The sequence below is a fragment of the Panthera tigris genome, chromosome D2 (assembly GCF_018350195.1).
Source record: "Panthera tigris isolate Pti1 chromosome D2, P.tigris_Pti1_mat1.1, whole genome shotgun sequence".
Taxonomy (NCBI): domain Eukaryota; kingdom Metazoa; phylum Chordata; class Mammalia; order Carnivora; family Felidae; genus Panthera; species Panthera tigris.
In genome coordinates, this window is record NC_056670.1 from 37586083 (window position 1) to 37598797 (window position 12715).

The window sequence follows — 12715 nt, forward strand, 5'->3', positions numbered from 1 at the left end:
GTTCCTCCGCTTTGCTTTCCTTAGGGCACCTTTTATTTATGTATTTTTAATTTTTAAAATTATTGTTATTATTTTTTAAAAGTTTATTTTTTTATTTTGAGAGAGAGAGTGGGGGAAGGGCAGAGAGAGGGAGCGAGAATCCCAAGCAGGCTCCGCACTGTCAGCGGAGAGCCCAATGCGGGGCTTGAACTCACGAAGCATGAGATCATGACCTGAGCCTGAAGTTGGATGCTCAACCAACTGAACCACCCAGGCATCCCCATAATCTGCAGATTCTTAATTTCATACACCAGCTACAGGATGCTAACACAGAGCTCAACAAAGCTAACACAGCATTATCAGTTAATGCTTGGTGGACTGGGGGCACCTGCCCTGCATATCCGAGTCAGAGAGAATTCAGAGTTTATCTGTTGTTCTGCCTGCTGAGCTCTCTGTTTTCTTCTGGGGATCTACCGCCCTCCTGCTCTCTGGCAGGGGAGTTTCATTGGGCTGGCTTCCATCCTCCTACTCCAGGAGTGACGTGGAACTCAGGTCTGGTCCAGCAGTCTCATGGATGGGTTCTGGAATGGCCTACTTGAGACAATAAGAGCCTGGCTTAGGATTTTTGTTGTAACTCTCTTTTTTAGAAGTTTTAAGAAGAAGAAAATGTAACTTTGGAGATGCGGGTGGCCACAAAGATGCCCCCTGGAAAGAACCTGCTGAGAATGTCTCCCATCGGCCCAAAGCTACACCATCTCTGGTGGCTTGGTACCAGAGCCCATAAATTCTCTTTTGTGCTTAAGCCAGTTCAAGAATGTCTAGGAGTCCAGATTCTGCCAGGTGACCCCCTTCCCAAAGAAACTGGCACCCCTAGGTCTTTCCCTTCTGTTTTCAAATCCATCATCAAAGAACTCCCCTCTCTTGTCAAGGTGTGCCTTCCCAAGTTGGCTAGAGGAGAGTCAGGCATCTTCCCTGAGTGTTATATCACATATGGTTATATCAGATGGTCCTGGGCACAATCCTGGCTCGTAGCAGCAGCTCATTAAGTTGTGTTGATAATCTGACCACACACACTTATGGAGCTTTTCCACTTTCCATTCCTAAAGGCAGAATCATCCTGGGGTTCAGTCTAGCATGTGGGCTTTGGAATCTGACAAATCTGAGTCCTTGTTCTGGTTCTGCCACTTGCTGGCAATGACCTGGACAGGTCATTCAACCTCTGTAAGCCTCAATTGATCTGGAAAATGGGTAGAATTGTACTCCTCCCTCACTGGATGCTTTTGAGGACTGAATGAGAACATTCGTGCAGAGCAAAGCTTAGCACAGAGCCTAGCATATTCTATATGGCAACTATTATTCTTTCTAGAAAACCCACCAAACAGCCTTTAAAGCTACGAAAGCAATGCCCCACAATTGTTATTCCATTGGATTTCCCAGTGTGCATGCCTATTTCGTTTTCCTTCTATCTCTTCCCCCCTGGTATCTACTGAGGGCTGATTTTTTTTTCTGTTCTGGACTCTGTGGTTACCCAGATATAGAAGATACAAATACAGTAGGGGAGCTCATTACAGGCAGGAACTACACCCGATGGCCAAGAAAGAGCAGAGCAGAAGAGAGTGTGTTCTAATGGAGGAATAAGAGGCAATGCTCCATGCCTGGAGTTAGGGCACAGGCTTGCTGAGGGCTTATGTATCCATCACCTTTGACCCTGGGGTGCTTTGTTGGGAGCACAAAAAAACCCTTGTTTCATCTTGGAGATGGAGATGAATTCCTTCAATTCAATTCAGTCTTCCTGAGTACTTACTTTGTTCAGAGTTGCAGTACCAACCCCAGCTCAGATTTTCCCTATTTGTTTTCTTGTCAAATGCTCCAAGTAGAAAGAGGGGGTGTGCAGCAGCATGGAAATTGTAGAAATTGGCAAGCTGATTCTACAATTCATATGGAAATGAAAGGGACCTAGAATAACCAAAACAATTTTGAGAACGAACAAAGTTGGAGGACTGACACTGCCTGATTTTAAGTCTTATGTTAAGTTACCGTAATCAAGACAGCATAGCCGTGGTGTCAAGACAGACAGAGAGACCAATGGAATGGAATTGGGGGTGCAGAAGTAGACGCATGCATATATGGGCAACTGATTTTTGACAAAGGTGCAGAGACAATTCAGTGAAAAAAGGATAGTCTTTTTGAAACAAGTGTCATGGAACAATGGGATAGTCATATGCCAAAAAAAATGAACCTGGATCCAAAACTTGGGTGTACAAAAATTAGCTCAAAGTGGATGATGAGCCTACATGTAAAACCTAAAACTATAAAAGTTCTAGAATAAAACAGAAGAAAATCTTTGTTCTTTGTGACCTTTGTTTAGGCAGAATTCTTAAATATGGCACCAAAAGCATAATCCACAAAAGAAGAAAAAATATAAATTGGACTTCACAAAAATGTAAAAATTCCGCTCTTTGAAAGATGCTGTCAAGGGAATTATAAAGGCAAGTCCCAGATGGAGGAAATAAGTGCATACCGTACATCTGATAAAGAACTTGTATCCAGATATAACAGGAGCTTGCAATAATAATAAGACAAACCGATTAAAAGTGGACAAAAGACTTAGACATTTCACTAAAGAAGAGATACAAATATCTAATAAACACAGGAAAAGGTGCTCAACATATTAATCATTAGGGAAATACAAATTAAAACTACAATGAGATCCTGTTACACATCCTCTCAGAGTAGCCAAAATTAAAAAGACTGACCACACCATGTGTTGGTGAGGGTATGGAGGACCCGGAACTCTCTGTGGGTGGGAAGTAAATTGCTACAACACTGTGGAAAACAGTTGGATGGTTTCTTAGAAAATTAATCACATACCTACCATATGATCCAGACAGCCCACAGCCAGCTCTTTCCTCAAGAGGAAAGAAAACATATGTCCATACTAAGACGTGTACCCAAATGTTTATAGCAGCTTTATTTGTAATAGCCCCAAGCTGGAAACAACCTCAATGTTTTTCAGCAGATGAATGGATAAACAAACTGTAGTATATCCATACAGTGGAATATTACTCAGTAGTAGAAATTATTGATACATGCTCTAACATGGATGAATCTCAAAATAATTATGTTGAATGAAAGAAGCCAGAAAAAAAAAAAAAAGAGTAACACTATATGATTGCATTTACATGAAAGTCTGGAAAATGCAAACTAATGGATAGTGGCAGAAAGCAGATAAGTGATTGTTGGGGCATGAGGGCAGGGGGGTTTTCAAAAAAGGGCAGGAAGAAATTTCTGGAGGTGATGGATATGCTCATTATCTTACTTGCAACGATGGTTTCATGGGTGTCTGTATATGTCAAAACTTACTAAAGTGTACACTTAAATTATGTGCAGTTTATTATATGTCAATTATATTTTAAAAATGCTGTTTTAAAAAGAAAAGGAGGGTATGGCTCTACCAGCAACCCTTGGACCAGATAAAGCACCCCAAGAAAGCTGCTGCCTGCAGGGGAGGGGAGGGATGGAATAGGCTACTGGCTCTAATGTCTCCCGATATTTGTATTTGTCCACCTTTGCCCCCACTGCCTCCTCTTCCAGAGCATGGCTTCCCAATTTTTCTCACCTGTTTGTCACTTCACCTATTTGTCATTCTTTATCTATACAAGAAATTGCTTCCTCCACGAAGCCTTCCAGGACCACACCTGCCTTATGTTTTCTTCATCTCACATATTTGTGCAGCATTTATTTTGTATGTTGCTACTCAGATCGTTGACTCTGTGCTGATTAGGGGACAAATAAGTTAGGAAGGGTTCAGTCCAGTATCAGTACTTGCTCTCTCAGGCTCTCTTGAGGCTTCTATAAATGATGACTCTTGTCATGGTACCTTTTCTACCTCTTGGGTTAGATGGTGGTGTGCACATACTAGTGTTTCTTTTGTTAACAGCACGTCCACCTATCCAAGTGCAATGCCCATGAAGACACCCCTCCTCCCCTCCCCCAATCAGTCACAACATACTCTTGGCTCTGTCCAAATCCTGAATCAGTCTACTGTCTCCTCCACGGCTGTGACCTTACTCCAGCTGACACCATTGCGTGTCTGGATCGCTGCAATATCCTTGTCGCTGGTTTCCCTATGTCTACTCTTCCCACCACCTCCAGCTGGTCTGTTCTCAACCCAACATCCAGAGAGATCCTTCTAAGATCTACATCAGCCCATGTCACTTCCCTGCATAAAATTTTTATCCAAGTTCTGGTTGTGCTCATATTAGAGCCAAACCCATTGTCATGGCCTATATGGCTGTGCCTGGTCTGACTTTTGCTGACCTCTCTGGCCTGGTTCTGTCCTACGCTCCCTTTGTACTCTCTGCACTCACTGGAGCACCCTCCCTTTGTAGAGGGGCTTCTTCAGAGAGGACCTCCCTGACCGACTGTTTAAAGTGAGTCCCTCATCTCTAACTGCCTTGCAGCATCCTGCACTGTTTTAGCAGATGCTCCTATTTGAATGTGCATACATATTTGTTTTCCTAAGGTAATGGCCATCTCTTCCACTTAGCTGGTAGCTCTAGGAAAACAGGGAGCAAGTCTGCATTTACTGCTCTGTGCTGTGTTCCCAGCACTGGTTTCTCAATGCCTATTTGTTGAATGACCAAATGATCGACTGAATCTCAAGGGAAGCTTTTAGGGACTGGCTTTTTGCTGTATTCCTTGTTCTCGTGACCTTGGAACATGAGGATATATTTTTCTGTCTTACAGTGCACATTTCTGAAATCAGGACAGCTCTTATAATTTTACATATTTTTATGCAGCACTATTTTTCCTCCAGAAAACTGCTAACTTTGTGACTCAGTCTTACAATGGTACACACTATGTCTGGCAATTGTAGCAATAGGAAAATCTTTGTGTTGTCCAATAGATGGCATGTCTTACACATGAGGGCATCTCTCTTGGTTTTGGAAGCTTTCTCTTAGCCATGATACCTACTTTGTGACCTCACATGTGTTATGTTAACCAAATATTTAGTATTTATGTTGTTCATATGTACACACAGCTTCTCCTTAGCTCAGATTGTAAGCTTCCTGAGGACAGACATAGCGTTTTATACTTCACTGTTTAAGGACTCAGACTGAGCACAGAAAGGAAGAGGAGGAGAAGGGAGGGCCCTCATAACGTCTAGTGTCTCAGCTGTGAGGGGTCTTGAACCACCTGAGCCTCATGGGCCAGTCTTGTTTTGAGATCTCAGGAGTTCTAGGCTGGATCTCAGGGTTCTACCTCCAGGGTAGCCTTGCTGTTGGGCCCTCTCTGGTGTGCTGTCTGGTTCTAGGAACCAGGGCTTGCCTTGTTCATGAGACAAGCCCATCTGTTTTACTAAGTGGGTCCCTCTATTGACTCCCTGTGCCCAGGGCCCTACTCAACTAATCTGAGGAGATACCTTACTTCACTCAGTTCATCTCCTAGGGCTTGAAGCCCGGCCCCTGCCACTAGCCCTCAGACCTCCAGACCAATGAGAAATGGTGTGGCTCCATGGTTGGGAACACTGGCTGGGCTCAGGCCAACTTAAGGGTCATTCCAACTCTTTTTTTTTTTTTTTTGCTGGCTGTGTGACTCTGGTGAGTATTCTTTTTTTTCTCAGCGCCTCAGTTTCCTTTAAAATAGGGATGGGGGCACCTGGGTGGCTCAGTCGGTTGAGTGTCTGACTTCAGCTCAGGTCATGATCTCACTGTTCCTGAGTCCGAGCCCTGCATCAGGCTCTGTGCTGACAGCCTATTTCGGATTCTGTGCCCCCTCTTCCCCCCCACTCTCTGCCCCTACCCTGCTCATGCTCTCTCTCTCTTTCTCAAACATAAACATTAAAAAAAATAATTTTTAAAATGCGGATGATAATACCTAACTTGTAAGATAGTTGTAAACAGGTTATGGTAGAGATATTGACAATGTGTATTGCATGAACACTGGCCATCAGCCAGCACTGGAGTAGGCTCAAACACTAACCTTTAGTGACACTGGGGGAAGGGCTGGGTGGCTAGAGAAAGAATGTCCTTCTCACAGGGGTTTGGGACAGCAGCAGCTCTTTGCCAACCAAAATGAAAGTAAATCAGTAGTTTAACAACTGGCAAGCCAGGTAGGGAGGAAGTGTTTGATTTAGGGTAGCAATTTACCAGTAGCTGGTAAATGCTAGTAAGCACTGGCTTTCTGGAGGAGGAGAAAGGGAGCCCAAATTTTTAGTGTTTGCCAATTTCCGTAGTGTAAATACTACCAACGCGGTTACCTGTAGGAGATGTGCAGCAGCTGCTGGGATAAAGAATTTCCGTCATACAGATACAAGAAGGGTAAATAAGCTCAACAGTATAGATAACAGTAAGAATTAGTAAAAGAATTAGGAAGTAATAAGTTTTAGTCCTTTTTTTTAACCTCTGTTCTTAATTTGTTTAACTGTGAGTTTATATAATTTTTAATAATGGCTGTGTTTAACAGCTACTTGTGGACTTTCTAAAAATTTAATAATTGCCGTTTGAGGGCTGTATAAGCCATTTCCAATACACTTTTGAGAGAGAATGACTAGTATTCCCCCAGTCCACCTGCTAGATCTCTGCCTATTTTCCTTTCTGAGACTTCTGGTCACTCTCTTGCTTATTACCCATAGCTGGTCCTAATGATGCTCGCGGCTGGCCATCCTTACTTACTGCCACACCTGCTTACCTGTGAATCTTCTAGTGCTGGTAGCGGGGCTAAGTATGTGCCCCACAGTCAGGGACATGCCTGGCTCCAGGACCTTTCCTCTTTCCACCTGGCCACTCCACTACCTCCTTCACCTTCCGCTTCCCTCCTGAGCTGGACTCTGATGGGACAGTGCTAATTGGTGGTGGAGGGGACAGTGCCTTCTGGGGTGTGAAAGCGGAGAAATGTAGCATTCTTTTCAAGGTTGGAGAGAACCACCTACAGAAGAGGGTTTGGCCCATGATTGCCAGACTGCCTGTGCCCCTCTACACTTGGCTGCCGTCCTTAGAATTTCTGCTGGGGAGGGTGCTTGGCAAATTAATCCCCAAAATGCACAGAAATCTCTCCTGCCAAAGTCAATCCTCCAACCAGCACTAAGTGCTTACCACTGGCTTGTGCAAGCACAAACAAAGCACAAACCGAGCAGCAGGAGCTGTGGCATCGGAATGGAGAATTTCCAGCTCTTTGAAACTCTGCAGATCTGCACTGCACAAAGTTATCAAATGAATTAAAGGGCCAGGTAAAGGATGGGACTGGCTAGCAGATGAATAGAGGCTGCCGAGGAATGGGTGCCCGCTTGGTTCCAGACCTTCTTAACAGACAGATCTACCGTTAAGCCTTCATCTCAGAGAAACCTACTCAAGAGTCCGGTGTCTGAGACAGATTCAGGGGGAGACGATGCCGTTAGCCTGTCCCTTGTTATGTGGGGTTTAGGACGAGGAGAAAGGAGGGGGCCGAGAGGAGAAGCTGGGCCTGGAAGACAGTGGGACACAGTGGAAAGAACCCAGGCTTTGGAGGCAAATGGCCTTGGGTCAGTTAGGCCTTGCCACTTCCTAGTTGTGTGAGCTTGGCCACATAGGTCCCACCTCGGGGCCTCCTCTCTGAAAATAGGAATAGTGGTATTGTGCCAGATGCTGCTGGTGCTCTGTCTGTATTTCTGGGCACTGACAGTTCCCGTGCTCTCCACCCTGGTGGCGTCGGAGGCCAGCACCTGGGGACATCCATTGAAGGGCTTTCTGGTTGATCCGAGTGCACACGTGGCGCCAGCAGGTGGAGTGGGGAGTTAACGTTCCACTTGCAACCTTCAGCCTATGGCTGGTGGAGCTCCCCGAGGCATGCTCTGCAAATCTCTAGTGCCCCAGCCGGGTGCAGCGTGCCTGTCCGCAGTCGCGGCGTGCTCCGCGACACATCCCGTGTGGGCTTCTGTCCCTTCTTTGTCTCTCGTCCCCCGTCCCCCCAGCCCCCACTGGTGTTTCCTGGGATGCATCCCAAGTACACTGCTTGACCTTGAATCCTTGTCTCAGGGACTTCCCCTGGGGGAATCCAAACCTAAGACCAGTATCTCTATCCCAGGATGGTTCTGTTTTGAGAGGTAAATGAGTAGTCCCTAAAAATGCTCAGCGAAAAGTAAAGTGCTCAGTGGGGCAGCCCCTGGTTTGGCCGGGTGGGTGTCCGTCTCTGTCCCTGCCCCGCTCCTTCCCATCTCTCTCCCAAGAAACACCCCGCACAGCGAAGGCCTCTTCTCTCGGGCTCCCTTGCTGGTTGCCTATGGCCTGTTGAACTGCCTGGGGAGGGAGTGGGCGAGTGGCCGTCCCCAAGACCGTCACCCCTCCGCTTGCTATCCTGAGTCTCAGGAGGGTGTGAAACTCCTGCACATGGGGTACAAGTGCAGCCTCTGGGAGTTCTTTTGGGGGCTAAACAGACTCAAGGATTAATTAGCTAATGCTGTGGAGTGCCTCGGAAATGTCAAGTACCGAGTGTGAAGTGCCATCCCTTGAGATGTGAGTCCTCCATGAAAGATGTGCCGATTACCACAGTGGAGAAGCTGTTGCCGAGTGTCTGGTTGGGGCTCTTAACCAGGCAAATGTTTACGGCCCCCATAAGGCACTCAGAGGCTGGAGCTCACAGCCCGGCTCGTGGCCTAGCAGACGGGGGCTTAAGGAGTGTTGGTGGGCTGGTGGCTCCTCTGCAGCGTCCCCTTGGGGATTTGGCTGCCCAGTATCCCCCAGCTCCAGACCCCCTCACCCGTGCCAGGGCCCTTTAACCCACACAGCCAAGCCTGGAGGTCACTTGTAGGCCTTTGGCTGGTCATGCGTTCAGAGCGTGGGTCCGAGACCATCTTCTTCTCTCCCAAACCTGTTCCTCCTCCTTCTGAGGGTGGCACCACAATCCACCTACACTGCAGGCAGCTCCCATTATGACCTCTGGTGTCCAACCACCTGCCAAGCTGTTTGGACTCTTTCTCTGCACTGATTACGGTGTCCATCTCCTCTCTGCCACTCGATCGCCCCTGCCCTGCTTCAGGGCACCATCCATCTCCCTCCCGCCAATTCTATTGTTTCTGTCTCCTGGCCGCTCTCCTAACCTCCAGTCTGCTCTCTGTGTAGCCAGCAGAGGCTCATTCTGGAACTCGTTTTAAGGGAATCCCTCTCTCAGCGAACACCCAATGGCTCCCTATTGCTTACACAATAAAGCCCAAACTCTTCCCATCTGCCTACGGCTCATCATGATTGGCCGCTAATCAACCTCTCTTACCTCTTTTCCAACTGTCTCCTTCCAGGTCCCCACTGCTGCAGCCAGCCTGAACTTTCCTGGAGTTGGGGGCCACTTGCCCAACTGACTGTCCACTCATTCAATGGGTTATCCCTTCCACATTCTACACACTCCCTCATCTTTGCTCTCACTGATGCCCCTCCTCCTTATTTTGGGAGGAGGACACCCTTCCTGCACCCCCCGCATGCATGTTTAGAGGACGGATCAAATATCACCTCTTTCTCCTCTCACCTGCCATGGTGATCTGGTCTACATCCTACAGAGGATTTTGATTTTGTATTACAGTGATGAGTAGAGAGTTGCCCTCCTGCCTCCTATATTAATGCTGTGTCTGTGAAGATGTTTTTGACAGCAAGTCTGGTGCCACAACATAGCGATCCCTCCATCAGGACAAAAGATGGTTGCTTTTCGCCACAGACTGCCTACTTCCTGGTTTTTTTATTTTTTTTATTTTTTTATTTTTTTATCTAACTGAACATGTGTATGAGTATGTCCTTTCTCCCGGCCCTCAAGGAACTCCTTGTACCTAATATGTTCCCTCCCTGCTGGCAGATATTAGTTGTTCAGTACCTGTTGGAATAACATGAACTTGTGGGTTCAGAGACTCACAGGCATGTTATTAAGATGTGGCATCTCTTCTTTAGGGTGTATTTTTATAAACTGGGTTGGTGGGACATGGCAGCTGGTTTCAGATTCTGTGGGCAGAGGTGTGCTTGAAGTCTTCCTGCTTGTCCTGGGATCTTCATGTGACAGTGCCTGGAAATGCCCTCTGCTGGGACGCCTTGCATCAGGAAGGCAGGATTTGGAGACTGAGGCCCAGAGTGCAGGGAGCCAGGGTCTGGGTGGGCAGGTGGTAACTTAGGCGGTAGAATCACTTTCTCGGCCACACAGGGTTGGGGTGCTAGGGGTCTAGGTGTGTCGTCTGGCCCTACTTGGTTGGGTGGCAGGAGCAGTGAGGAAGAGAGATCCAGCAGGCTTCATATGGTATTTCCCTCACTCCTGGAAAGGGGGCCATCCAGTGAGCCCAGATTTTGACCTAGTTTTGGTTTCTCCTTCCCCTGCTCTCCCCTCCCCTGATCTCCTCTTCTCTTCTCAAAGCATAATGGGGCAACGTTGCCCCGTAGAATTTGCCCAGTGCCAGGAGCACCCATTATCCAACTCCAGGGTTCTACATGATGGTGCCCCTGGAGTCGAGATACCCAGTTTCCCTGTCAGGTCCTGACTTTATCAGCTAAAAGCCTGTTAAGCAGATAAGGCCTCTGATGGGTTTTGTTTGACTTGTCAGTGTTTTCAAGAAATTGAGCAAACGTTTTAAAATTGTGAGACTTGGCATAAAATTTCACACTTCTGGGGTTATGGTGTGTTTTTAAAAAATGTTTATTTTTGAGAGAGAGAGCTTGTGTGCAAGTGGGGGAAGGGCAGAGGGGAGAGGACGACAGAGGATCCCAAGCAGGCTCTGTACTGACAGCAGAGAGCTCAACGTGGGGCTTGAACTCGTGAACTGTGAGATCATGACCTGAGCTGAAGTCGGACACTCAGCTGATTGAGCAACGCAGGGGCCCCTCGATGTATTTTTTTTTTTTTTTTAAAGGATCGCACAAAACTAGTCCTATAGGGCAACTGTGGCGGCTGATCTAGACAGGGCAGGCAGACAGCAGTGGCCATGGGTGTCACCTGGCTTGCTTCAATATTTACTCTCCTGACCTGTGGCCTGGCCTTAGGTCACAGTCAAGGCAAATATCATTGAGACACTGGAGGACCTACACTCTCAATAAGTGAGGCCAGAACAAAGTCACTGAGCTGTGTGTATACAGATTATAGAATTTCAGAGCTGGAAAAAAACCTTCTGGAACTATGCTCTCATCTCTCATTTGCAGACAAGACCTGGAACTCAGAGCTGGGAAGGGACTTGCTAAGGCCACCCTGTGAGTTGATGGCCAGGTCTCCTTACCCATCGCCAGAGTCTTTCCCAGTTACAGAATGCTCTTGTCTCCCCTTGCCTTTGTGTCCCTCATTTCATGGCCATCAGCTCCATTGCAGACCTGTGTAGGGAAGATTGGGATGGGGAGGGATGGGGAATAAAGGGTTGGGGAGGCCCAGGGCTGCTCAGGATAAAGGCTGAATGCAGGGGCGTTCAAAAGCCACTGGGCACTGAGCGAATTAAGCCATGCCTGTCTCCGTTGCCCGGGTACTCTTTATGCATTGCATAATGCCATTGTTCAGTCAGAGCCAGGGGCCAGAATGAGCACTGTCTTTGCAGGTAGGCAGCCAATGCCGGCTCTGCAGAAAGAGAGGGAGCAGGAGAGGCTGGAATATTCCAGCTTGAAAACAGCAGCTGTATAATAAAGCCAGGCTGGTTCGTCTCCGGGCTCTGCTGTCCCTTCTCCCTGCCTCAAAGTAGCAGCATGAATCAGTTCACTGCGGCAGTGGTCCAGGCGATGTGACTTGCATCCCCATCAGCTACCTGATTGCGGTCCCTGGATGCACGAGGCGCTGGATGTGCCTGGCATACCAAACCACCTGCCCCTGTGCCGCAGCTGCCGGTACTGGAGATCGCTGGCCCCGCCTGGCCCTGTGAACAGAGCCAGGCATCCTGCAAGGCTACCACTGGCCTTTTATCTTGTCCGGGGCTCTGGGACAGTCACCGAGTTTCTGGGGCTGCTTTTGATGGGGGCCACCAGCCTGTCTCAAAGATGCCCTGACAAGCCCCTCCAGTCCCGGGCAGACAAAAGCTTAAAAGGAGAGGAATTGCACATGGTCCAGTGCTGCTGTTACTAATATGTTATTTTGACACACAATTAATTGCAATTTTGCTCTAGGCAAAGAGCTCGGGCCCTCGCAGGATCTACATGGCACAATTGAGGCAGAATTTGGTCCTAGGCAAACTTCATCCTGCCCAAAGGGCCGGGGTCCCCTGCTACCCACAACGATGCCACTACTCTCAGGGCTGGGCTTTCCGAATTGGAAAGCCTGCATCAGACTGCCCAGGGCCCAGCACGGGGCCAGGGAAACCATGGCACAAATGGGGGAAGAGGCACAAAACCTTCCAACAGAGCACGCTGAACAACGACCCTTCCTAAAATGGTGGCGCTTATCCTCCACTGACAAAAGACTGATTTGAGCTCTCCCCGGAGGTGGGATGAAGCGAACACATTGCCTTTTATCTCCTCGCCGCTTTGAGAGGGGAGACAACTGGCGCAGAGCGTGGTGGGGAGCCCTGGAGAAGGCGCTCTTGAATGAAAGGCATAATCTCCGGCTCCCCAAACCAGGTGGGGGGGCGGCTCGTGTCCCCCACCCCAGCTGGCTCCCCCCCATCCTGGAGGCATCTGAATGCGAGCGGGAGCTGGAAGGAGAGCTTCCTGCGTTGCACAATGCCACACTATATTGCTTCTCCCCAGGAGCCCAGAGGAGGCCATGGGCATACGGCGCCTTACTTTGAAACCAATCCTCCAATCAGCTATTTAAATAAGAA

The 12715-nt window shown here is 48.0% G+C and overlaps 1 long non-coding RNA gene across 1 annotated transcript; it reads right to left on the reverse strand.

The window, feature by feature from the left end:
* Nucleotides 1-236: 236 nt before the first annotated feature.
* On the reverse strand, nucleotides 237-11365 carry LOC122231834. The gene is made up of 4 exons (XR_006209087.1): nucleotides 11195-11365; nucleotides 3599-3755; nucleotides 1784-1935; nucleotides 237-573 (listed from the first exon to the last, which is right to left on the reverse strand). It is a non-coding gene; the product is annotated as an uncharacterized LOC122231834 (long non-coding RNA).
* Nucleotides 11366-12715: the final 1350 nt, after the last annotated feature.